This window comes from Bombina bombina, chromosome 7, assembly GCF_027579735.1.
Source record: "Bombina bombina isolate aBomBom1 chromosome 7, aBomBom1.pri, whole genome shotgun sequence".
Lineage (NCBI taxonomy): Eukaryota > Metazoa > Chordata > Amphibia > Anura > Bombinatoridae > Bombina > Bombina bombina.
The window spans coordinates 278,966,671-278,991,516 of record NC_069505.1 but is presented as its reverse complement, the minus strand read 5'-3'; the positions used below and the strand labels follow the sequence as shown (position 1 = coordinate 278,991,516).

At 37.4% G+C, this 24,846-nt stretch overlaps 1 protein-coding gene across 1 annotated transcript in view; it reads left to right on the top strand.

The window, feature by feature from the left end:
• GRM7 (glutamate metabotropic receptor 7) overlaps positions 1-24,846 on the top strand; it is a 759,363-nt gene that overhangs the window by 403,480 nt on the left and 331,037 nt on the right. The window lies entirely within an intron of this gene.

The following is a 24,846-nucleotide window of genomic DNA, read 5'->3' as shown; positions in this document are numbered from 1 at the left end:
GTTGTAGGAATAGGTTATCAGAGCTACACAATATTAGAGAGTCTTGGGCCTAGATTTAGAGTTTGGCGTTAGCCGTGAAAACCAGCGTTAGAGGCTCCTAACGCTGGTTTTAGGCTACCGCCGGTATTTGGAGTCATATAAAATAGGGTCTAACGCTCACTTTTCAGCCGCGACTTTTCCATACCGCAGATCCCCTTACGTCAATTGCGTATCCTATCTTTTCAATGGGATCTTTCTAACTCCGGTATTTAGAGTCGTTTCTGAAGTGAGCGTTAGACATCTAACGACAAAACTCCAGCCGCAGGAAAAAAGTCAGTAGTTAAGAGCTTTCTGGGCTAACGCCGGTTTATAAAGCTCTTAACTACTGTACTCTAAAGTACACTAACACCCATAAACTACCTATGTACCCCTAAACCGAGGTCCCCCCACATCGCCGACACTCAAATAAATTTTTTTAACTCCTAATCTGCCGACCGCCACCTACGTTATCCTTATGTACCCCTAATCTGCTGCCCCTAACACCCCCGACCCCTATATTATATTTATTAACCCCTAATCTGCCCCCCACAACGTCGCCTCCACCTGCCTACACTTATTAACCCCTAATCTGCCGACCGCAAAGCGCCGCCACCTACGTTATCCTTATGTACCCCTAATCTGCTGCCCCTAACACCGCCGACACCTATATTATATTTATTAACCCCTAATCTGCCCCCCACAACGTCGCCTCCACCTGCCTACACTTATTAACCCCTAATCTGCCGAGCGGACCTGAGCGCTACTATAATAAAGTTATTAACCCCTAATCCGCCTCACTAACCCTATAATAAATAGTATTAACCCCTAATCTGCCCTCCCTAACATCGCCGACACCTAACTTCAATTATTAACCCCTAATCTGCCGACCGGAGCTCACCGCTATTCTAATAAATGGATTAACCCCTAAAGCTAAGTCTAACCCTAACACTAACACCCCCCTAAATTAAATATAATTTAAATCTAACAAAATTAATTAACTCTTATTAAATAAATTATTCCTATTTAAAGCTAAATACTTACCTGTAAAATAAACCCTAATATAGCTACAATATAAATTATAATTATATTGTAGCTAGTTTAGGATTAATATTTATTTTACAGGTAACTTTGTATTTATTTTAACCAGGTACAATAGCTATTAAATAGTTAAGAACTATTTAATAGCTAAAATAGTTAAAATAATTACAAATTTACCTGTAAAATAAATCCTAACCTATGTTACAATTAAAACTAACACTATACTATCAATAAATTAATTAAATAAAATACCTACAATTACCTACAATTAACCTAACACTACACTATCAATAAATTAATTAAATAAACTACCTACAATTAACCTAACACTACACTATCAATAAATTAATTAAATACAATTCCTACAAATAAATACAAATAAATAAAATTGCTAAAGTACAAAAAATAAAAAAGAACTAAGTTACAAAAAATAAAAAAATATCTACAAACATAAGAAAAATATTACAACAATTTTAAACTAATTACACCTACTCTAAGCCCCCTAATAAAACAACAAAGCCCCCCAAAATAAAAAATGCCCTACCCTATTCTAAATTACTAAAGTTAAATGCTCTTTTACCTTACCAGCCCTGAACAGGGCCCTTTGTGGGGCATGCCCCAAGAAGTTCAGCTCTTTTGCCTGTAAAAAAAAAACATACAATACCCCCCCCAACATTACAACCCACCACCCACATACCCCTAATCTAACCCAAACCCCCCTTAAATAAACCTAACACTAAGCCCCTGAAGATCATCCTACCTTGTCTTCACCTCACCAGGTATCACCGATCCGTCCTGGCTCCAAAATCTTCATCCAACCCAAGCGGGGGTAGGCGATCCATCATCCGGTGCCTGAAGAGGTCCAGAAGAGGCTCCAAAGTCTTCATCCTATCCGGGAAGAAGAGGCGATCCGGACCGGCAACCATCTTGATCCAAGCGGCATCTTCTATCTTCATCCGATGACGACCGGCTCCATCCTGAAGACCTCCACCGCGGACCCATCTTCTTCCGGCGACGTCCAACTGCAGAATGACGGTTCCTTTAAGGGACGTCATCCAAGATGGCGTCCCTCGAATTCCGATTGGCTGATAGGATTCTATCAGCCAATCGGAATTAAAGTAGGAATATTCTGATTGGCTGATGGAATCAGCCAATCAGAATCAAGTTCAATCCGATTGGCTGATCCAATCAGCCAATCAGATTGAGCTTGCATTCTATTGGCTGTTCCGATCAGCCAGGACGGAACTACCACAATCAGAACTACCACAATATTAGATAGCATTGGAGTTGTAGGGATAGGTAATTAGAGCTACACACTATTAAAGAGTCTTGGAGATGTAGGGATAGGTAATCAGAACTTCACAATATTAGATAACCTTGGAGGTGTAAGGATAGGTAATCAGATCTAAACCATATTAGAGAGGCTTGGAGGTGTAGGGATAGGTAATTAAATCTACACAATATTAGAGAGCCTTGGAGTTGTAGGGATAGGTAATAAGAGCTACACAATATTAGAGAGCCTTGGAGTTGTAGGAATAGGTAATCAGATCTACACAATATTAGAGAGCTTTTTAGTTGTAGGGATAGGTAATCAAAACTACACATTATTAGAGAGCCTTGGAGTTGTAGGAATATGTAATCAGAGCTACACAATATTAGTGAGCCTTGGAGTTGTAGGGATAGGTAATCAGAGCTACACAATATTAGAAATCCTTGGCATTGTAGGGATAGGTAATCAGAGGTACACAATATTAGAGAGCCTTGGCGTTGTAGGGATAGGCAATCAGAACTACACAATATAAGATAGCCTTGGAGTTAAAGGGATAGGTAATCTGAACTACACAATATTAGAGAGCCTTGGAGTTGTAGGGATAGGTAATCAGAGCTACACAATATTAGAGAGCCTTGGAGGTGTAGGGATCGGTAATCAGAACTACACAATATTAGATAGCCTTGGAGTTGTAGGGATAGGTAATCAGAACTACACAATATTAGAGAGCCTTGGAGGTGTAGGGATAGTTAATCAGAGCTACACAATATTAGATAGCCTTGGAGTTGCAGGGATAGGTAATCAGAACTACACAATATTAGAGAGCATTGGAGTTGTAGGGATAAGTAATCAGAGTTACACAATATTAGATAGCCTTGGAGTTGTAGGGATAGGTAATCAGAACTACACAATATTAGAGAGCCTTGGAGGTGTAGGGATAGGTAATCAGAACTACACAATATTAGATAAAAGGAAAAAAAAACCCTATTAAGAGAATAGGGAAAAGTATGCTCTTTCTACACATAAAGTTTATATTTTTCCACTTAAAATTTAACTTTTACTAGTTGTAGCTAAAATAGGCAGCAGAAATAGAAATTATATCTAGCGTGCCAGAAAAATAGTTAAAAAAACAACTCTAACTGTGACTTGTATAAAGTACTTCAGTGTTGCTGATTTTAGGTTGTTTATCTTATCACATATGAGTAGGAGGGGAAGAATAAATAATATTAGGTAAATGCAAGAGCCTCTATTTAGGAGCTGTGTGCTGTATTGCCCTATATTAGGGTAGATAAGCCACTTTTTTACACTAAATATGCTATAAATCCCTTCCCCATCCTTCCCACAATATGTCCCAAATGTTACAACAACAAATAAAAATAACAATTTAGTAGATAGTCTGAAATTAACAGAGTGCAGTTAAAATAAACAGGAAGCCCCTGATGCGGTCGTGTTTCAGTTATACAATTCCTCAGAGGAAGAGGTAGTAATCAGAACTACACACTATTAAAGGGTCTTACAGGTGTAGGGATAGGTAATCAGATCTACACAATATTAGAGAGCCTTGGAGGTGTTGGGATAGGTAATCAGATCTACACAATATTAGAGAGTCTTGGAGGTGTAGGGATTGATAATCAGATCTACACAATATTAGATAGCCTTGGAGTTGAAGGGATAGGTAATCAGAACTACACAATATTAGATAGCCTTGGAAGTTGGAGTTATATGGATAGGTAATCAGAACTACACACTATTAAAGGGTCTTAGAGGTGTAGGGATAGGTAATCAGATCTACACAATATTAGAGAGTCTTGGAGGTGTAGGGATAGGTAATCAGATCTGCACAATATTAGAGAGCCTTGGAGGTGTAGGGATAGGTAGTCAGAGCTTCACAATATTAGAGAGCCTTGGAGGTGTAGGGATAGGTAGTCTGAGCTACACAATATTATATAGCATTGGAGTTGAAGGGATAGGTAATCAGAACTATGCAATATTAGAGAGCCTTGGAGTTGTAGGGTTAGGTAATCAAAGCTACACAATATTAGAGATTCTTGGAGTTGTAGGGATAGTTAATCAGAACTACACAATATTAAAGAGCCTTGGTGTTGTAGGGATAGGTATTCAGAACTACACAATAATAGAGAGCCTTGGAGGTGTAGGGATAGGTAATCAGAAGTACCCAATATTAAAATTTAACTTTTACTAGTTGTAGCTAAAAAAGGCAGCAGAAATAGAAATTATATCTAGCGTGCCAGAAAAATAGTTAAAAATACAACTCTAACTGTGACTTGTATAAAGTACTTCAGTGTTGCTGATTTTAGGTTGTTTATCTTATCACATATGAGTAGGAGGGGAAGAATAAATAATATTAGGTAAATGCACGAGCCTCTATTTAGGAGCTGTGTGCTGTATTGCCCTATATTAGGGTAGATAAGCCACTTTTTTTACACTAAATATGCTATAAATCCCTTCCCCATCCTTCCCACAATATGTCCCAAATGTTACAACAACAAATAAAAATAACAATTTAGTAGATAGTCTGAAATTAACAGAGTGCAGTTAAAATAAACAGGAAGCCCCTGATGCGGTCTTGTTTCAGTTATACAATTCCTCAGAGGAAGAGGTAGTAATCAGAACTACACATTAAAGGGTCTTACAGGTGTAGGGATAGGTAATCAGATCTACACAATATTAGAGAGCCTTGGAGGTGTTGGGATAGGTAATCAGATCTACACAATATTAGAGAGTCTTGGAGGTGTAGGGATAGATAATCAGATCTACACAATATTAGATAGCCTTGGAGTTGAAGGGATAGGTAATCAGAACTACACAATATTAGATAGCCTTGGAAGTTGGAGTTATATGGATAGGTAATCAGAACTACACACTATTAAAGGGTCTTAGAGGTGTAGGGATAGGTAATCAGATCTACACAATATTAGAGAGTCTTGGAGGTGTAGGGATAGGTAATCAGATCCACACAATATTAGAGAGCCTTGGAGGTGTAGGGATAGGTAGTCAGAGCTTCACAATATTAGAGAGCCTTGGAGGTGTAGGGATAGGTAGTCTGAGCTACACAATATTATATAGCATTGGAGTTGAAGGGATAGGTAATCAGAACTATGCAATATTAGAGAGCCTTGGAGTTGTAGGGTTAGGTAATCAAAGCTACACAATATTAGAGATTCTTGGAGTTGTAGGGATAGTTAATCAGAACTACACAATATTAAAGAGCCTTGGTGTTGTAGGGATAGGTATTCAGAACTACACAATAATAGAGAGCCTTGGAGGTGTAGGGATAGGTAATCAGAAGTACCCAATATTAGATAGCCTTGGAATTGTAGGGATAGGTAATCAGAACTACACACTATTAAAGGGTCTTAGAGGTGTAAGGATAGGTAATCACATCTGCACAATATTAGAGTGTCTTGGAGGTGTAGGGATAGATAATCAGAGCTACAGAATATTAGATAACCTTGGAGTTGAAGGGATAGGTAATCAGAACTACACAATATTAGAGAGTTTTTGAGGTGTAGTGATAGGATATCAGAACTACACAATATTAGAGAGTCTTGGAGGTGTAGGTATAGGTAATCAGAACTACACTATATTAGAGATTCTTGGAGTTGTAGGGATAGGTAATCAGAACTACACAATAATAGAGAGCCTTGGAGGTGTATGGATAGGTAATCAGAGCTACACAATATTAGATAGTCTTGAAGTTGTAAGGATAGGTAATATGAACTATACAATATTAGAGAGTTTTGGAGGTGTAAGGATAGGTAATCAGAACTACACAATATTAGAGAGCCTTGGAGTTGGAGGGATAGGTAATCAGAGCTACACAATATTAGATAGTCTGGAAGTTGTAGGGATAGGTAATATGAACTATACAATATTAGAGAGTTTTGGAGGTGTAAGGATAGGTAATCAGAACTACACAATATTAGAGAGCCTTGGAGTTGTAGGGATAGGTAATCAGAGCTACACAATATTAGATAGTCTTGAAGTTGTAGGGATAGGTAATATGAACTATACAATATTAGAGAGTTTTGTAGGTGTACTGATAGGTAATTAGAACTACACACTATTAGAGAGTCTTGGAGGTGTAGGGATAGGTAATCAGAACTACACAATATTAGATAGCCTTGGAGGTGTAGGGATAGGTAATCAGAGACAAGTTAACACAGGAAAGCTGCTACCTGTCTGCTGGGGAGCATCCCACACAAACTAATTAGCCTGCCGTGTCTTCTCTTTTGTTGTTACATGCTAATGAATCCGAGCAAAATTAGAACAGACACTTTTAATGTCACCGTTTCATCATCTAATATGAAGCATCTGCTTGCAGAATGTAACAGACAATTTGTTTTAAAAGAGTGCAAAAAATAGCTGTCATTTAAATTGCTAAAATTGTAACTAAATTGGGACAAGCAGGTGGGGCAATGTTTGTCGAGGACAACTGAGGGTTCTTATGTATTTGATAGGAGTTAAGTCTTGACTGCAGGATGAGTCGTGTCACTGGATAGAAGAGCTGCCAACCCAAATGGAATATTAATTAGTTACATGTTTATCTTTTGATACTTTAAATACATACACTGTTTTGTTGCAGAAGAGATGCGACATAGCTATATATAAGATGTTCCTTCTGTCTCTGTGTATTACACGGAGTTTAGAGGCTCATGTTGTGACGTGTATCATAAGAAGGTAAGAGATATTTCATTATAAAAAATAATGGCCCCTGATGCCCCTGTTTTAAGACCACTGCCATCTGAGGCTGCGGACATCAATCCGCACGATCGTGTACGATCAGGTTGATTGACAACCCCTGCTAGTTGCTGATTGGCCGCGAATCTGCAGGGGGTGGCATTGCACAATCAGTTCACTAGAACTGCTTGTGCAATGTTAAATGCTGACAGCTTATGCTGTCGGCATTCAGCGATGTTTGGTGGACATTATACACCACAGCGTATCATGTCCGCCAAACTTTGATAAATAGGCCCCGTAGTGTGGGATGTGTTAGGTATTTAATCCTGATGTTTGTGTATTTAGTAGGAGTTGAGAGGTATGTGCCCTGATGTTTGTGCATTAGGAGGAGATGAAAGGTATTTGCCCTGATGTTTGTGTATTAGGAGGAGTTGAGAGTTATGTACCCTGATGTTTGTGTATTTAGTAGGAGTTGAGAGGTATGTACCCTGATGTTTGTGTATTTAGTAGGAGTTGAGAGGTATGTGCCCTGATGTTTGTTTATTTAGTAGGAGTTGAGAGGTATGTGCCCTGATGTTTGTTTATTTAGTAGGAGTTGAGAGGTATGTACCCTGATGTTTGTGTATTTAGTAGGAGTTGAGAGGTATGTACCCTGATGTTTGTGTATTTAGTAGGAGTTGAGAGGTATGTGCCCTGATGTTTGTTTATTTAGTAGGAGTTGAGAGGTATGTACCCTGATGTTTGTGTATTTAGTAGGAGTTGAGAGGTATGTACCCTGATGTTTGTTTATTTAGTAGGAGTTGAGAGGTATGTACCCTGATGTTTGTGTATTGGAGGAGTTGAGAGGTATGTGCCCTGATATTTGTGTATTAGAAGGAGTTGAGAGGTATGTACCCTGATGTTTGTGTATTAGGAGGAGTTGAGAGGTATGTACCCTGATGTTTGTGTATTTAGTAGGAGTTGAGAGGTATGTGCCCTGATGTTTGTTTATTAGGAGGAGTTGAGAGTTATGTACCCTGATATTTGTGTATTAGAAGGAGTTGAGAGGTATGTGCCCTGATATTTGTGCATTAGGAGGAGATGAAAGGTATTTGCCCTGATGTTTGTGTATTAGGAGGAGTTGAGAGTTATGTACCCTGATGTTTGTGTATTAGAAGGAGTTGAGAGGTATGTGCCCTGATGTTTGTGCATTAGGAGGAGATGAAAGGTATTTGCCCTGATGTTTGTGTATTAGGAGGAGTTGAGAGTTTTGTACCCTGATGTTTGCGTATTTAGTAGGAGTTGAGAGGTATGTGCCCTGATGTTTGTTTATTTAGTAGGAGTTGAGAGGTATGTGCCCTGATGTTTGTGTATTTAGTAGGAGTTGAGAGGTATGTGCCCTGATGTTTGTTTATTTAGTAGGAGTTGAGAGGTATGTACCCTGATGTTTGTGTATTTAGTAGGAGTTGAGAGGTATGTGCCCTGATGTTTGTGTATTTAGTAGGAGTTGAGAGGTATGTGCCCTGATGTTTGTGTATTTAGTAGGAGTTGAGAGGTATGTGCCCTGATGTTTGTTTATTTAGTAGGAGTTGAGAGGTATGTACCCTGATGTTTGTGTATTTAGTAGGAGTTGAGAGGTATGTACCCTGATGTTTGTGTATTTAGTAGGAGTTGAGAGGTATGTACCCTGATGTTTGTTTATTTAGTAGGAGTTGAGAGGTATGTACCCTGATGTTTGTGTATTGGAGGAGTTGAGAGGTATGTGCCCTGATATTTGTGTATTAGAAGGAGTTGAGAGGTATGTACCCTGATGTTTGTGTATTAGGAGGAGTTGAGAGGTATGTACCCTGATGTTTGTGTATTAGGAGGAGTTGAGAGGTATGTACCCTGATGTTTGTGTATTAATAGGAGTTGAGAGGTAAGTGCCCTGATGTTTGTGTATTAGGAGGTGATGAGAGGTATGTGCCTTGATGTTTGTGTATTAGGAGGAGTTGAGAGGTAAGTGCCCTGATGTTTGTGTATTAGGAGGAGTTGAGAGGTATGTGCCCTGATGTTTGTGTATTAGGAGTAGGGATGGGCGAATGTGTAAATTTTCGAATTTCGAATGTAGAACGAATGTTATGTCCGTCAAACTTTGATAAATCGACCCCGTAGTGGGGGATGTGTTAGGTATGTACCCTGATGTTTGTGTATTGGAGGAGTTGAGAGGTATGTGCCCTGATATTTGTGTATTAGAAGGAGTTGAGAGGTATGTACCCTGATGTTTGTGTATTAGGAGGAGTTGAGAGGTATATACCCTGATGTTTGTGTATTAGGAGGAGTTGAGAGGTGTGTACCCTGATGTTTGTGTATTAGGAGTAGTTGAGAGGTAAGTGCCCTGATGTTTGTGTATTAGGAGGAGTTGAGAGGTATGTGCCCTGATGTTTGTGTATTAGGAGTAGGGATGGGCGAATGTGTAAATTTTCGAATTTCGAATGTAGAACGAATGTTATTACCGAAATTGGAATTCTAAATCCGAATATCGATAAGAACGAATATTCTTAAAAATTCGAAAATCGAATGTTATTTACAGTTTTCGAATGTCACTTTCGAATTTGAATGTTTATAATTATATCGAATGTCCACATTCAAAATTTCGAATTTAACATTCTATTTAACAAATACTATGCAGAAGTTCAATAGTTCATGTGGTAGGGCGGGAATCTAGTAAATTGATACATAATAGATACAAATATATCATTTTGAATGTTTCCATATAGAATATTGCATAATTCGAATATTACATTTAAAGAAAGCATTAGAAATCCTATTACAAACATATAAATTCTAATTTTTCGAATTCGAATATAAATTCAAATTTTTCAAATTCGAATATAAATTCTAATTTTTCGAATTCGAATATAAATTCTAATTTTTCGAATTCGAATATAAATTCTAATTTTTCGAATTCGAATATTGCATAATTCGAATATTGCATTTAAAGAAAAAGCATTAGAAATACTATTACAATCTAAATTCTATTTTTTTGAATTCGAATACACGTATGGCATAATTCGAATATTACATTTAAAGAAAAAGCATTAGAAATACTATTACAATCTAAATTCGAATTTTTCGAATTCGAATATTGCATAATTCGAATATTACATTTAAAGAAAAAACATTAGAAATACTATTACAATCTAAATTCAAATTTTTCAAAAATAATATTTTCGAATGTAATCGTAAAATTCGAAACCGAACATTCGAAAATCGAATGTTAGAATGTTATGTAAACATTCGAAATTCGATTCAAACGAACGAATGTGCCGTTTTTCGAATGTTGCGAAACATTCGCCCATCCCTAATTAGGAGGTGTTGAGAGGTATGTGACCTGATGTTTGTGTATTAGGAGGAGTTGAGAGGTATGTGCCCTACTAAACAACTTGTAATACCAGCGGTAAGCCCGTCAAGGACAAATCACTGTGGTAAACCCCTTATCGCTCGGGCTCAAACATTTGGGCTCCACTCATAATCTGGCCCTTAATAGACTACAGTAGAGTATAAATATAACTTTTATATGAACTGGAAAACCTATTATACGTTCTAGAACTTGGGAGTAACACATGCAATGATGTGTGGGAATTATAAGGGGTTGAATGGAAGTATGATGTATTGTTTTAGGAGGAGATGAGAGGTATGCGGGGAGATCTCTGTGTATTGGGACATTTTGTCCTGATATCTTAGTATTAAGAAAGAGTGAGAAATACATGTTCTGATGTCTGCGTATTAAGAGAACATAAGAGGTACGTCTCTTGGCATCTCTATATTGGGAGGGTGTGAGAGTTATGTTTTCTGATGTCTATTCAATCAGGGGGAGAGGGTTGCAGGAGCGTGCTATGCACCTTTAAACACACGTGTAGTAAAAAGCTCCATATATTATGCGTACTGTGTCTTTTCTCCATCTTTTGTAGCCCCCAAAATATTAAGTTCTAGAACCCGCCAAGTGAGAGGTGTGGTGCATATGTATGTATTTGGTATAGACGACACCAACTTTGCTTTAGCAAACATTAATTAGTACAGAGCAGGTTAACTGATGCTAGTTTCGTCTTAGAGATTGGCCTCTTTGAAGTGATCATTTATGTTGATTAATTATGCTAAACGGATAAGGTCACAACTCATTTGCATAATGCAGACAAGGACCAGAGAACGGAGCAGTAACTCAGTAATTACATGTTAATCATTTGATTTGTAAAGTGTTTGCTTAAGTAGTTTACCAACGAATCCACAATCTGCAGCTTCAGACCCAACTGAAAAGAGTCTCTATATAAAAGGTCCTAATACAGGTCAAATTGTAGCTACACAGGTCTGGACTTCACTGCTCAGACCGGGTCCGAAACTGCAGTGAACAAGATAAGCTTCTAGGAATATTAGAAAAATATCAAGGCACTCAGCGTCTCACAATATTATTACATGAAATAATCTGTGAAAAATGTTTGAATAATCTAGATCAGACATACATCAGAAATACAGCAACAAATGTACAAAAGGTAAAATACAACAAATATAACCAAGTCTTAAACTCAAGAAAATTCTAAAATCTACAAAAAAAAAATAAGTAATAACTTCTGTCTGATGGCTGTGTGCTTCACCGCATTGAATTTTATATAGAACAACAATTTGTTATATGGATGAAATTGCCTCTTACTCTTTTTTTTATTTTTTGGTAAATTCATTTAAAGATATTTCTTTGGTTCATATGAGCAAAAATCTATATTTTTCTTTCAAAACATCGATTTTTGATGACTTTCTACAACAGACATGATTGAAGTCTATTCCAATATATTAGAAGAACTGTGTGACTTGCAATTCAGGGGTTTACTTGGATATTTGGTTTGAGGTCATTTTAATCCATTGCCCCATGTTATTGAACAAGGATTGAGCTATTATATTTTTTACTCCTTTGAGTGGTAATTCAAATAATGTTGAAGATTCATCAATGTTTCTAAAGGGGCCTTATTGCAAAATGCAAGATTGTTTTCAAAATTCTCCTATGTTTTGCAGCGCTTGTTAGTAGATGTTCCTACAATTAATATCTAAAGGGCTAGATTACAAGTTGAACGCTAATTTATCGCACCTCCGTAAACTGACTAATTTGCCTGTTTATGTGTGCGCAATAAAAAAACAGTCATTACAAGTGGCTGGTTATTGCTACAGCGAGCTTGTGGTAGCATTTAGCACTCAAAAAATTAACCTCTGGTTAATTTTTAGAATCTCCCCCAATTGTCCCCCCCCAAAAAAATGTGAGGTCCCTTTTTGAAAATAAAAAAATGTAGCATCTTTGTTTTTTTTTTGTTTTTTTTTAAACTGCACTAAGCAGTTTTTATGGGTTAAAGTGTGCGAGTATGTAAAAATACATATTAAATATTTGCTGCCCATAGCTGTGCTACTTACCCCCTTCGCTGCGCTAGGTTCTCATGCCGTGTCTGATGGCATGAGAACAAGGCTCCCATTGGAGCCTATGGAAGCGTTCTCTTGTGAGCGCAAAGATTCCGTGCAATGTGAATGCAAACTTGATACCAGTGCACATTTGCGTGCGCTAGTATTACTGAGTGGAGCACAAATATTGCACTTGCATAAACGATATTTTGCGTGTCACTCGTAATCAGGCCCTTAGTTGTGTGTAGTGCCCAATAAACTATTTCCGGCGAGCCAGAAGTTATGAAGCAGCGGTCTAAAGACCTGTTTATAACCTGTCTGCTTGCTCTGAGGAGGCGGATAGAAATCAACCCAATTGACACCCCCTGATTGGCCGCGAATCTGCAGGGGGCGGCATTGCACCAGCAGTTCACAAGAACTGCTGGTGCATTGATAAATGCCGACAGTGTATGCTGTTGACATTTATCGATGTGCAACGGACATGAGCCGCTATATCGGATCATGTCTGCTTGCACAATCATAAATATCAATCATAAATATGCCCATATATCTCATGCATCTAATGCGAAATGCTTGCAATATGGTAAAACATAGACGTGTGCATTTGTTTTGTTCTGAATGCACATACGCTAATGTAACAGTGATATTCATCTCGTTTCCACAAAACGAATGTCCAAACGAATGCAGCATGAAAACTAAAGAAAAAAAACTAATAGTGATGAATATGTCCTTTAAATAGTTAAAATACTAAGGGCACTGTAGAGCCGCTAATCCTGTCCTCTTCTTCACAGATCCTGGCCACGCTAATAGAGGGCTTAACAGAAGGTCCTTTAGTGCAGGTCCTAGAAGACACAGCGCTAAGCCACCTATTGGCGTGCACCCGAGACTCTGTGGAGAAGGATAGGGATTAGGGCGTCTCTCCAGCAAGCTAAAGGTAAGTATTTTATGCTACTGCTGAACTTTTTCAATTGTAGAAATGGAAAAATTACAGTTTTTTATGAAAAACCAAGTGAAATACCTAATAGCACCAGCAACGAATACTCGAAAACAAAGTTTTTTTAATATTCATAATGAAAGATTAGTCCGAATCAAATTTTTTGCTTGTGCACACCTCTAGTAAAATAGTCTCGCTGGACAGAGCTAAACGTGTCTCTAGGGGTTGACTGTGGCTTTTCCGGGGTTTTCTAAATGATGGCTACGGATTTTTACTTATACCTCAGCCCAGCATGTAAAATTCATAACAGTGTTTTTTTTATACTGGTACCCTTCACAGTAGAACTCTATGTATGGTTCCAAGATAAGTTCTGCTCTACTGATCATAGTGGACCTAAACTCTTAACTTGAAGCCATGCGGAAGGGTGTGCAGAAATCTCTTCGAATTTTGTGATTTTTTGAGTTGCGTTGTTGATGTGAGTTTTTTCGCATTAAATTAGTTTCACTAACGTGTTTTATTGAATGTAGGCTAATGGCTCTTCTAATGAACTGGATTAGGTTACAATAATAAGCAAAATACCACCTAAGGTTGTATATAGTGTGGGACTTATCTTAGAGTGTAATGGGAGTCAGTGAAAGGTTCTAATTGACTATAAGTCTAGTGCTTTGTGTTATTATCATTTCATTGCAATGCATTACAGTAACAATCTAATGCAAACAATACAAATTTTAATTTGTTACACTATGCACTGCTGATCTAGCATACTATGGGACCGATTTATCAAAGCTTCAACTGATAATATGATGGAATCCGCTTGAATCTCTGGTCATATTCTACGCAAATTGAATCCGCCATAATTAACAAAGCATAAACATCGTCAAATGTTAAAATCTGTGACGTAATATACGCTCCTGCGATCTCAATCCGACGCAGATCGATGCTTGCGTCATTTAAGATGTTTCAAATTCACATTCAACTCTATTTGACCCTCTTCCCAAATGATCAAACATTCAACAGGTACGCTTGCGTCTTTTCTGCCGCAGCGTACCTATTGTTCAAACCGCCACCCTTGAGGCCATTAATGCCATAGAAATCAATGGGATTATGAAAACCCAGAAGGGTTATGTTGGATGCTGCAAGAGAATGAAGCTTATTACATATTTATGTAAATTAGAAAGTTGATTACAATTGTATACTCTTTCTAAATCACACAGACAACAAAGATGCATGTTCGGTATCTAAATAATATGTTAAATAATAATATTATAATCACATGTAATTTCAAGGGACAGATTCAAAAATAGCTTTAATGACAGGTAATGTCTGTCTGGCAGCAGGACTAGTAGATATAGAGATAAAAATGAAATAAATACATTACATACTATAGCTAACTTCCTTTTTTTTGAGCAATCTAATTTCACTATGTTTAACGCATGTAATACAAGTCCCACTGCATTTCGCTCCAAATTTGATGCAATACTTTGCACCAAATTGGACGCAATACTCAAACTCCTAAACAACCCACAAACTAGTGACTTTTTTCACCACTTTTGATTGAGAAATGCATAATCACATGATTTATGACATCAGCCAATCTGATTTAAATATACATTTTATACTATCACTAACAAATCAAATTGCTTGATACTTGTGTCATTCATCACTCATCAGAACTTGTGCCATTTGTTACATTGTTTATTATAATTTGAAAGTATGTATATGTGAAATTAGTATTAAAGTTAAACCTTGATGATGAAATTAGGACGGACACACAGTGTAACATTTTTTAGACAATGATTTTAAAAATCGAATGATGTTTGATTCAATATAGTCTTAAACTGATAGCTCAAAGGGATAGTCCACCTAACAGTAAACTGTCCTGAATCAGATACAGCAGAAATTAAAATTAACTCTTTACTGTCATGATATTTTCAGTGTTTTTCTTCCTTCTCTTGAATTTAATTTTAATTAAAGGGACAGTGAACCCAATTTTTTTTCTTTCGTGATTCAGATAGAGCATGCAATTTTAAGCAACTTTCTAATTTACTCCTATTATCATTTTTTCTTCGTTCTCTTGTTATCTTTATTTGAAAAAGAAGGCACCTAATTTTTTTTTTGGTTCAGGACTCTGGAGAGCACTGTTTTATTGGTGGATTAATTTATCCACCAATCAGCAAGAACAACCCAGGTTGTTCACCAAAAATGGGCCGGCATCTAAACTTAGATTCTTGCATTTCAAATAAAGATACCAAAAGAATGAAGAAAATTTGATAAAATAAATAAATTAGGCCTAGATTTGGAGTTCGGCGGTAGCCGTCAAAACCAGCGTTAGAGGCTCCTAACGCTGGTTTTGGCCGCCCGCTGGTATTTGGAGTCAGTGATTAAAGGGTCTAACGCTCACTTTTCAGCCGCGACTTTTCCATACCGCAGATCCCCCTACGCCATTTGCGTATCCTATCTTTTCAATGGGATCTTTCTAACGCTGGTATTTAGAGTCGTTTCTGAAGTGAGCGTTAGAGCTCTAACGACAAAATTCCAGCCGCCTGAAAATAGCAGGAGTTAAGAGCTTTCTGGCTAACGCCGGTTCATAAAGCTCTTAACTACTGTACCCTAAAGTACACTAACACCCATAAACTACCTATGTACCCCTAAACCGAGCTCCCCCCACATCGCCGCCACTCGATTAAAATTTTTAACCCCTAATCTGCCGACCGCCACCTACGTTATACTTATGTACCCCTAATCTGCTGCCCCTAACCCCGCCGACCCCTGTATTACATTTATTAACCCCTAACCTGCCCCCCACAACGTCGCCGCCAGCAACTTAAAATAATTAACCCCTAATCTTCCGACCGCAAAGCGCCGCCACCTACGTTATCCCTATGTACCCCTAATCTGCTACCCCTAACACCGCCGACCCCTATATTATATTTATTAACCCCTAATCTGCCCCCCTCAACGTCGCCGACACCTGCCTACACTTATTAACCCCTAATCTGCCGAGCGGACCTGAGCGCTACTATAATAAAGTTATTAACCCCTAACCCGCCTCACTAACCCTATCATAAATAGTATTAACCCCTAATCTGCCCTCCCTAACATCGCCGACACCTAACTTCAATTATTAACCCCTAATCTGACGACCGGAGCTCACCGCTATTCTAATAAATTGATTAACCCCTAAAGCTAAGTCTAACCCTAACACTAACACACCCCTAACTTAAATATAATTTACATCTAACGAAATTAATTAACTCTTATTAAATAAATGATTCCTATTTAAAGCTAAATACTTACCTGTAAAATAAATCCTAATATAGCTACAATATAAATTATAATTATATTATAGCTATTTTAGGATTAATATTTATTTTACAGGTAACTTTGTATTTATTTTAACCAGGTACAATAGCTATTAAATAGTTAAGAACTATTTAATAGTTACCTAGTTAAAATAATAACAAATTTACCTGTAAAATAAATCCTAACCTAAGATATAATTAAACCTAACACTACCCTATCAATAAATTAATTAAATAAACTACCTACAATTACCTACAATTAACCTAACACTACACTATCAATAAATTAATTAAACACAATTCCTACAAATAAATACAATTAAATAAACTAGCTAAAGTACAAAAAATAAAAAAGAACTAAGTTACAAAAAATAATAAAATATTTACAAACATAAGAAAAATATTACAACAATTTTAAACTAATTACACCTACTCTAAGCCCCCTAATAAAATAACAAAGCCCCCCAAAATAAAAAATTCCCTACCCTATTCTAAATTAAAAAAGTTACAAGCTCTTTTACCTTACCAGCCCTGAACAGGGCCCTTTGCGGGGCATGCCCCAAGGATTTCAGCTCTTTTGCCTGTAAAAAAAAACATACCATACCCCCCCCCCAACATTACAACCCACCACCCACATACCCCTAATCTAACCCAAACCCCCTTAAATAAACCTAACACTAAGCCCCTGAAGATCTTCCTACCTTGTCTTCACCATACCAGGTTCACCGATCCGTCCTGGCTCCAACATCTTCATCCAACCCAAGCGGGGGTTGGCGATCCATCATCCGGTGCTGAAGAGGTCCAGAAGAGGCTCCAAAGTCTTCCTCCTATCCGGCAAGAAGAGGACATCCGGACCGGCAAACATCTTCTCCAAGCGGCATCTTCAATCTTCTTCCATCCGGTGCGGAGCGGGTCCATCTTGAAGCAGGCGACGCGGATCCATCCTCTTCTTCCGTTGTCTCCCGACGAATGACGGTTCCTTTAAGGGACGTCATCCAAGATGGCGTCCCTCGAATTCCGATTGGCTGATAGGATTCTATCAGCCAATCGGAATTAAGGTAGGAATTTTCTGATTGGCTGATGGAATCAGCCAATCAGAATCAAGTTCAATCCGATTGGCTGATCCAATCAGCCAATCAGATTGAGCTCGCATTCTATTGGCTGTTCCGATCAGCCAATAGAATGCGAGCTCAATCTGATTGGCTGATTGGATCAGCCAATCGGATTGAACTTGATTCTGATTGGCTGATTCCATCAGCCAATCAGAAAATTCCTACCTTAATTCCGATTGGCTGATAGAATCCTATCAGCCAATCGGAATTCGAGGGACGCCATCTTGGATGACGTCCCTTAAAGGAACCGTCATTCGTCGGGAGACAACGGAAGAAGAGGATGGATCCGCGTCGCCTGCTTCAAGATGGACCCGCTCCGCACCGGATGGAAGAAGATTGAAGATGCCGCTTGGAGAAGATGTTTGCCGGTCCGGATGTCCTCTTCTTGCCGGATAGGAGGAAGACTTTGGAGCCTCTTCTGGACCTCTTCAGCACCGGATGATGGATCGCCAACCCCCGCTTGGGTTGGATGAAGATGTTGGAGCCAGGACGGATCGGTGAACCTGGTATGGTGAAGACAAGGTAGGAAGATCTTCAGGGGCTTAGTGTTAGGTTTATTTAAGGGGGGTTTGGGTTAGATTAGGGGTATGTGGGTGGTGGGTTGTAATGTTGGGGGGGGGGTATGGTATGTTTTTTTTTTACAGGCAAAAGAGCTGAAATCCTTGGGGCATGCCCCGCAAAGGGCCCTGTTCAGGGCTGGTAAGGTAAAAGAGCTTGTAACTTTTTTAATTTAGAATAGGGTAGGGAATTTTTTATTTTGGGGGGCTTTGTTATTTTATTAGGGGGCTTAGAGTAGGTGTAATTAGTTTAAAATTGTTGTAATATTTTTCTTATGTTTGTAAATATTTTATTATTTTTTGTAACTTAGTTCTTTTTTATTTTTTGTACTTTAGCTAGTTTATTTAATTGTATTTATTTGTAGGAATTGTGTTTAATTAATTTATTGATAGTGTAGTGTTAGGTTAATTGTAGGTAATTGTAGGTAGTTTATTTAATTAATTTATTGATAGGGTAGTGTTAGGTTTAATTATATCTTAGGTTAGGATTTATTTTACAGGTAAATTTGTTATTATTTTAACTAGGTAACTATTAAATAGTTCTTAACTATTTAATAGCTATTGTACCTGGTTAAAATAATTACAAAGTTGCCTGTAAAATAAATATAAATCCTAAAATAGCTATAATATAATTATAATTTATATTGTAGCTATATTAGGATTTATTTTACAGGTAAGTATTTAGCTTTAAATAGGAATCATTTATTTAATAAGAGTTAATTAATTTCGTTAGATGTAAATTATATTTAACTTAGGGGGGTGTTAGTATTAGGGTTAGACTTAGCTTTAGGGGTTAATACATTTATTAGAATAGCGGTGAGGTCCGCTCGGCAGATTAGGGGTTAATAATTGAAGGTAGGTGTCGGCGATGTTAGGGAGGGCATATTAGGGGTTAATACTATTTATGATAGGGTTAGTGAGGCGGATTAGGGGTTAATAACTTTATTATAGTAGCGCTCAGGTCCGCTCGGCAGATTAGGAGTTAATAAGTGTAGGCAGGTGTCGGCGACGTTGAGGGGGGCAGATTAGGGGTTAATAAATATAATATAGGGGTCGGCGATGTTAGGGCAGCAGATTAGGGGTACATAGGGATAACGTAGGTTGCGGCGGTTTACGGAGCGGCAGATTAGGGGTTAAAAAAATATGCAGGTGTCAGCGATAGCGGGGGCGGCAGATTAGGGGTTAATAAGTGTAAGGTTAGGGGTGTTTAGACTTGGGGTACATGTTAGAGTGTTAGGTGCAGACGTAGGAAGTGTTTCCCCATAGGAAACAATGGGGCTGCGTTAGGAGCTGAACGCTGCTTTTTTGCAGGTGTTAGGTTTTTTTTCAGCTCAAACAGCCCCATTGTTTCCTATGGGAGAATCGTGCACGAGCACGTTTTTGAGGCCGGCCGCGTCCGTAAGCAACTCTGGTATCGAGAGTTGCCTTTGCGGTAAAAATGCTCTACGCTCCTTTTTTGGAGCCTAACGCAGCATTTGATTAAACTCTCGATACCAGAGTTAAATTTATGGTGCGGCCAGAAAAAAGCCCGCGGAGCGTTAACAGCCCTTTTACCGCCAAACTCCAAATCTAGGCCTTAGAAAGTTGCTTAAAATTTTATGCTCTATCGGAATCACGAAAGAAAAACATTTGGGTTCATTGTCCCTTTAAGAAATGTCATCTTATATGCCAGCCCATTTTATTACACCTGTGTAGGGTTGGTATTTCAAACTAGACTGCTATCAGGAAGGGTTACACAGGTGCAGAGAGAAAATTGGCCCAGCTTCGCAATTATTCTTCCTCAGAATAATAATATATTTACACTATATACATATAGTGGTATAAATAAACACATATATATGAAATACAACATTGTTTAGAACAAAATAAAATTTAGGGACAGGTAAAAGATTTCAAGATTTCTGACATAACACACACACATATATATATATGTAGAAATAGCAGGTGTCCCAGCACTCCAACCTTGGTTATATAACTATATAAATATATACAAGTATGTGCAAAGTTAAATGTACAAATTTTAGCATTAATAATCATTTAAAAAAAAGAAAAAAACATGAGATAGTCATGTCATGATTTCTAGAAATACAAATACACATTAATTTATGTAAAAAAAATATCATATATCAGATTTTTTGTATAACAAATAAATAAAACAAAAAATACCTTTCTATGAGGTATTATTTTTTGTTTCTTCAGGTATAAATCTAGCTATTTCTTGGACATTAACAGATGAAAAATAAAAGATTAGCTTTAGACAAATGTGCTTGTTTATGGACAGTAATGAATAAAGTTGGAAAAAACAGACTATCCGCGACATCAATGGCTCTTATTTATCAACTGTCCGATGCTCATCGCTCCGTACTTGACGCGCGTGTTTTTGACTAATACATTTTTTTTAATAAATAATGGCATTGTATGTGAATTTGCAACAGCGATGTCTGGCGAGCGTATTGACTCCAGTGAATGCACCGAGATTGACGCTTTGATAAATTGGCCCCTATGTGTTAACCCCTGCACTGCAGCTCCCAAGCACAAAATGACCAGTAAGTGGGGACTACAAATGACTGCTGATCCTAACTAAATGACGAAGCAAGACTTATGCCCTATCCGTTTAACCCCTTTGGGGAAATTTTAAAGGACTTTAAACCTTTTTTTTTTTTTCTTTCATGATTCAAACAGAGCAAATAATTTTAAACAACTTTCCATTTTAACTGACACCTAGGAATCAAAATACCCCTCCTAGGGGGCGCTAGTACCCAAAAAGAATAATAAAACAAGTGAAATAAAAATCACAAGGGTAAATATATAACTTAGTTCTTATAAAAAAAGTGTCCATACAAATATGGGGTCAGAGAAAGTGGATGAAGGTAGAGATAATCTTGTGTATCCAGGTTGCACAATTCCACAACTGCTCCTCTTCAGAATTACCAAGATGGCCCTGAAGATTCTAGGTATGTACATAGACAAAAAAACAAGCGCACTTGATAACTTTCCATTTTAGTTCTATTACTACATTTGATTTATTCTTTTGTTTTCCATTGTTGAAGGGTGCAGCAATGCACTACTGTGTGGGCTAGCTGAGCACACCTGATAAGCCAATGGCAAGATATATATATGTGCAAAAACCAATCAGCAGCTAGCTCCTAGTAGTGCATAATTGCTCCTGAGCCTACCAACAAAGGATACCAAGAAGTTAAAGCAAATTAAATTATAGAAGTAAATTGGAAAGTTGTTTAAAACTGCATTCTTTATCTGAATCATGAAAGTTTAATTTTGACTTTACTGTCCACTTAAAGAATTATAGTATTTTATTTTCTAATTTTTGCATTAAAATGTTGCTTTAAAGGGACAGTCAAGTCCAAAAAAAACTTTCATGATTTAAATAGGGAATGTAATTTTTAACAACTTTCCAATTTACTTTTATCACCAATGTTGCTTTGTTCTATTGGTATTCTTAGTTGAAAGCTAAACCTAGGAGGTTCATATGCTAATTTCTTAGACCTTGAAGACTGCCTCTAATCTGAATGCATTTTGACCACTAGAGAGCATTAGTTCATGTGTTTCATATAGATAACATTGAGTTCATGCACGTGAAGTTACCCTGAAATGAGCACTGATTGGCTAAAATGCAAGTCTGTCATAAGAACTGAAATAAGGGGGCAGTCTGCAGAGACTTAGATACAAGATAATCACAGAGGTAAAAAGTGTATTTCCATAACAGTGTTGGTTATGCAAAACTGAGGAATGGGTAATAAAGGGATTATCTTTCTTTTTAAAACGACAAAATTCTGGTGTTGACTGTCCCTTTAATATAGTACTTATGGTGTCACAAGTGCATACAAAATAAATTATGGGTGTCCATTAAATTTAATAGTATGCTCAGGGTGTCACAAAGCAAAATTTGTAGACCATTGCGTTGGTGTAACCAAGAATTTCCCTAATATAGCACTTGGAATTTAGCCGGTTACCATGTAATAATAAACAGGAAGAACTAACATAACCAATACAAACAATTCTAATATGTTTAATAACAGCTGGCCAGACTGGGATCGCTAGTATTTCCTCCACAGAGAATAGGTATATAGGCTTAGAACAGGGTTGTTCTATTCTTGACCTCAGGGCAGATTTTTAGGGTATTTACTATTACATGTGTAATATAACCAACTTTTCATTAATTGTGGTTAAACGCTGGCTTGAGGACTGGAATTAATGAATGCTAATCTAGAATCTAGAAAATTCTGTGTTCTAAGGGATAGATTTATTAGATGTTGAGCGGACATGATTCGCTATAACTTGTGCAATGCCACCAACTGCTCTTACGACCGCTGCTTCTCAAGTAGGGATGGGCGAATGTGTTTATATCCGAATTCGAAAGTTAGAACGAATGTTATTGTAGAAATTCGATTTACATAAAAGAATGTTGATAAGAACGAATATTCTTAAAAATTCGATTTTCGAATGTTATTTACAGTTTTTGAATGTCACATTTGAATTCAAATGTCACATATGAATTCGAATGTCACATTCGAATTTGAATGTCACATTTGAATTCGAATGTCACATTCGAATTCGAATATTACATTTATAAAACACAATTGTAGACTAGAAACACTATTTTGAATGTCACATTCGAATTCGAATATTACATTTATAAAACACAGTATTAGACTAGAAATACTATTTCAAAATTGAATGAATACATAGCTAAACATTCCGTTTTAAATTTCGAATTTTTAGAAACATTCGCTCATCCCTATTCTCGAGTTCCGTTTCAGGCGAGCTCAAAACGATGTGCCACCAAAGCAGCATCCGCTACTTAATAAATGCAGGCCTTACAGTCATCTCATGAGATCCAGATTAAATGGGTATCTATAAAGATTTCTGTATATAAGTTTTAATATAAAGGTATCAAGATCTCTCTATACCTGTTGGTGAGCAACCAATTGGGTGCCAAGCTTATCTTTATGACTTCTTATCATCTTCATCCAGAAAGCAGTTCATTCTTAGTTATGATTAGACTGGTGTTTTCCGCAGTTGAATGAGGCTTAAGCATCACAATAGAATATTCTGTGCTCCCCAGAGAGTGACAGACGCAGTAAGAAAAACAATATTTGCCTACAGAAGTTTTCATGCTTTGCCATTACTCAATTCCATTTAGAAGTGTCCACAATTAAAAACAGGATGCCAAAGCGTAGCTCGGGTATGTAACCCTTCCCAGGGGGACGATACAGGCACAAATGCCTTTGAGTACTGGCCAGAGGATGGAAACTTCCAGAAGATACCTCTAATTTCTATTTGGCACAGACACTGAGAATGAAGAACAGTGACAAGAGAACTGGCAGAGGGGGGGGGGTGGCAGACACTATAAAAATTAGGACCTTAAGAGAAATTCAGAGAATGGGCCCAAAATAAAAGTGTTTTGTCTTCAGACCTCACAAAACGTTCATTCATCACAATACAATCTAAGGTATATAAAACGCGCTTTGTGCATATACAGCAGGGAGAGACGTTTATCAATTCCCCAGGTGGCACAAGATTTTAATTGACTCTTCAATGTAATTTACGTTTTTCTTCCCCCTGTTTTCTCTTCCTAATTCTTTTGCTTTCTATCTCAGGATGCAATGTGTGCTTCTTTTGTGCATTTCCCTTTACTTGATGCCCTGTCTGTGCAGTCTGCACAGTGACATATTCGATATTTATATACACCCAGCCGCACAGATGGCAACTCAATAGAAGGCACTTGGCATTGTTGCTGAGAGACTGGGAATACTTAACATCCATTCTGCTGCACTTCACACTGCAGATAAATTCACCTGGATGAAATATTTATCAACCAAAACTCATCCACTAGAGAAGACCAGAAAGCAGCAAGTACGGGGGTTCAGCCTGAGATTGATATAGATATGTTCATATGCACATGAGATTTGTGTGTGAGTGTTCATACAATAAAAATATAATCTAAACCTGTCACTCACCATTACCCCGACGCGCATACAGACGCATATGTCTGCATATTTAAATATAATTCTAAATGCCAGAAGAGAAGGTCATTATATGTGTGCTATAAAGAAATACATTGTTCTGTATATAAACAAATATTTTAAAAGTATTTAAAGCTGCTATTTGATAGCAAACTTTGTAAAACTTTTCTTATCCAAAGTAGTCCAGGGATACACCCAGTGAAACGCGTCTAGGAGAGGATGTTAAACAGGTATAATTTGTTTTGGCAAATCAGAGGCCATATGTAAAAAATAACATACAATGATTTCAGCATCTATTTTATAGCAGGGACAGAAAAAGCTGGAGCACAGTTATAGTAAAATATGAAAAGCACATTATTACATTTCATATTTTATTAGAAGTATTTTTTTCAAAAGGACTTTCAGAACCGTAGCATATGCTAGTAAGCTCTGTGCCCATGCGTAAGATAATCAAATCTACTCAATGCTGTCATACAGAAAGGCTTCTAGTCAGATTAGAAATGCAATACTATTTATTTCAGCTTTGTATTTTA